This window comes from Mus caroli, unplaced genomic scaffold (assembly GCF_978045245.1).
Source record: "Mus caroli unplaced genomic scaffold, Mus_caroli_1 scaffold_2, whole genome shotgun sequence".
NCBI lineage: Eukaryota > Metazoa > Chordata > Mammalia > Rodentia > Muridae > Mus > Mus caroli.
The window spans coordinates 157296064-157299680 of record NW_028227257.1 but is presented as its reverse complement, the minus strand read 5'-3'; the positions used below and the strand labels follow the sequence as shown (position 1 = coordinate 157299680).

Below are 3617 nucleotides of genomic sequence, written 5' to 3'. Positions count from 1 at the left end.
GTCACCATGTAGAAAATACAACACTTGACATATTATCACACCTCTCATTCCAGTGCTCAGAGGTCCTTGTAGAAGAGGGGTGGAAAGATTGTTAGAGCCAGAGGTGGTGAATAACATGAAGAAGAAACTATTTTCTGAACATTGTAATGCTGACTCACATATAAACTCATAGCAATTGTGGCAACATAAAAGAGCCCCTATGCAAGTTTAAGCCAGACCAAAATCCCAGCATTGAGAGGAGAGGTAGTCACAAAATGCCAACACTAGCTAAGGAGCTATTTGCATTTGACAGCTTCTGGGAGAAGCCTGCTTTTGTTAATTATTTGATCCCTAGTAGGTCAGCACAGGCCCCAATCTTAAGCTTAGTTAGGCAACTGACTCAGTAGGGTAAAAATAAGAGGAAGAGTAATAGTTGGTTGGGGGAGAGCAAAGTGTGGAGAGGGTGGCTATGGGAGGAGTTGGAAAGGAGGTTGAATATGTTTTAAAAACACTGAATGAAATTATCAATGAATTAATGAAATATTGTTTTTAAAGTAGTTTAAATGAAAAAGAAAAAAAGCATTGAAAAAAATCTAAGTTCTTTTGTATCTTATTTTTAACTGCTAATGACATTGAATGAATAATTTTGCTTTTGAAAATACCTTTTATTATCTTCTGAAACTCATTTATAATGGGTATTTTTCATAGTTAAAAGAAAATAAAAAGACTATCAAACACTGTAATGTCCACTTTGGAGAACTGTTTAATTCACAAAAAGTTAGAAACTTATATTCCAGAAAGTCAAATTAGTTTTATCCAAAACATGAAAATCTAGACTCAAATTAGCACTAGTTCACAAAACTCATTGCAGACTTAAAAAAAAAAAAATCACAGTTACCTATAAAAGGAGAAAAATTCCAAATGCTGACTAGCATGATTACCCTATGGTGTAAATGTTGTATGAGTCCATATCTATATAACACTGGAAGAAGCTGGTGTAATTTGTTCCACCAGATAAGTCATTAAACGATGCCTGGAATGTACTCTGTGCCAGTTCCTGAGAGTGCCTGAGAGGTTCCTAGCTGAAGTCCTTAAGTTTTTAACTGTTAACTTCTTTGGCTTGGCAATCTCATTTGAAATGCAAAGATCATGACACTGTTAAAAAGTATATATGTATGTGTGTGTAATTTAATAACCTCCAGAAAAAAATGTTTATACTACAAACTTTATTTTTTACCTAGCAATTTATCTCTATGAATAAAATTTATTGCAATGCATTTGTTACTTCTCTTTTTAGAAACCATTAGAATGTCTTTAGAAACCATTAGTTTAAAAATTATTAAGCAATAATTCTAGATTGTTATTCTGTTGACCAATAATATAAAATGCTATGACCAAAAAGAACTTGGGAAGAAAAGGGTTTATTTTGTCATATTGGTTACACGGATCAAAACTGATGGAAGTAAAGTGAATGTTTTTTGATATGAAGAAGTAAATAAGACTGGGTAGAAACAAGCCATTGGGAATCCTTGGCACGTCCATGCTCATGTCATCTGTGCACACTCACTCTGGACTTTATTCACTCCAATCTTTGTCCACACCCCATACTCTATAGTCAAGGAGCTTCTAAATTAGTAGGTAACACAGTAAGGGAATTAATATTTTCAATATAATATAGTAAATATAATTCTGGAGGCTATAGAAGAATTCAGAAACATTATCCACAATTTTAATTATTCCATTGGTTATGTGAAGCTTCTAGGAGCTTTATGGATGTTATGCCAATGTTTTGAAAGGAAATCCAAAGACACGCACGCATGTGCCAGTGTGACGGCACAGTGGACGGCCCGAGACCACCCCCGGGCGGGGCGCCACTGCAATGTTGGTAGCTGAGCTGAAGAAGCAGTTCCACAAAGCCAGCCAGTTAAGTGAAAAAATAACTGGTGCCGAAGGATCAAAGCTAGATGAAGAATTTCTGGACATAGAAAAGAAAATATATATTACCAGTAAAGCTGTTGCAGAAATTCTCTCAAAAGCCACAGAGTGTCTCCAGCCCAATACAGCATACAGAGCTAAGCTAGGAATGCTGAACACTTGTCGAAGCTCCGAGGGCAGGTGAAGGCCACTGGCTTCCCACAGACAGAAGGCATGCTGGGGGACTTCATGCTGAAGTATGGCAAGGAGTTCGGAGAAGACTCTGCTTTTGGCAACTCATTAATAGAAGCTGATGAGGCCCTGAAACTCATGGCTGAGGTGAAAGACTCCCTGGATATTAATGTGAAACAAACTTTTATTGACACACTGCAGCTACTGCAAGACAAAAATTTAAAAGAGATTGGGCACCACCTGAGAAAACTGGCAGGCCACCGCTTGGATTATGATTATAAAAAGCTTCGGGTAGGTAAGATCCCCAAGGAAGAAATAAGACAAGCAGTAGAAAAGTTCGAAGTCAAAGGAGTTGGTCAAAAGAAGCATGTTTAATTCTTTAGAAAATAATGTAGAGCAAGTGAGCCAGCTGGCTGTGTTTGTAGAGGCAGCATTAGACTATCACAGGCTTTTCACAGAGATTCTCCAGGAGCTTCAGAACAAGCTGGAGCTGAGAATAGCTCTTGCATCCAAAGTCCCCAAGCGAGAATTCATGCCAAGCCTGTGAACATGAGTTCCACCAATGCCAATGGGGTCAGACCCAGATCTTCATCAAAGATGACAGGTACTTACATTCCCTCGGACCAACCCTGCTCTCGTGGTCTCTATGACTTTGAGTCAGAAAATGAAGGAGAATTAGGATTTAGCTTTCATAGCTGCAAAGGGTGCTTTCCCACTGCAGCCAAGGACCACCCAGGCCATTCAAATGGGCACAATTTACTTGTTTTAGCACCAGTGCTCTCTCCGTGTGGTATTCTGTGACATCCTTGCTCTCTGTTCCACTTAATCGTTTCTGTATGTGTGTTTTCTTTATAATGTGTTTTGTATCACTTTAATTTGTATAACTGATTTCTTTGTCCTAATTCATAAAAATAGTTTTCTTCTTATTCTAAAAAGTCATTGGTTAAATGACTTTGCTTACTATTGCTAAAACAAGTGAATTGTGCCCATTCGAATGGCCTGGGTAATCCTTGGCTGCAGTGGGAATGCACCCTTGGCAGCTATGAAAGCTAAAGCTTTTGTTTCCTGACATTATTGATGCCATCCTGTTATTTCCTGTTTTAAGCTTACCTGTGAAGAGCCCAATAAGCATGACATACTGTGTTCATTAAAAAAAAGAAAGAAAGAAAGAAAGAAAGAAAGAAAGAAAGAAAGAAAGAAAGGAAGGAAGGAAGGAAGGAAGAAGGAAAATCCAAACACAAAATGTTATTCCTATGTTCTGTCTTAATAGACAGCTCCATTGTTGTCTGTGCTTAAGTCTCCTCATGCAAGGTGGTCTGATAAGTTGTTACTACTGGGTTAAATCCCACCCCCACCTTTTTTTCAGATAAATTCCACTTGGCTAGTACCTTTTCCTTTTCCCATTATGAAATTACTAGTGAAATTTCCATTTTTTAGGGTCTATTGTTTCAGTAGTTGGATAGATTAGATAGATCTTTAGAATATTTGTATTTATATTTAGAAGATTATAATTCCCATTTTCTGTTTTAATA

The 3617-nt window shown here is 37.4% G+C and overlaps 1 pseudogene; it reads left to right on the top strand.

Annotated features, from left to right (window-relative positions):
- The first annotated feature begins 1858 nt into the window (after positions 1-1858).
- LOC110290321 (endophilin-A3 pseudogene) lies at positions 1859-2764 on the top strand (annotated as a pseudogene).
- Positions 2765-3617: the final 853 nt, after the last annotated feature.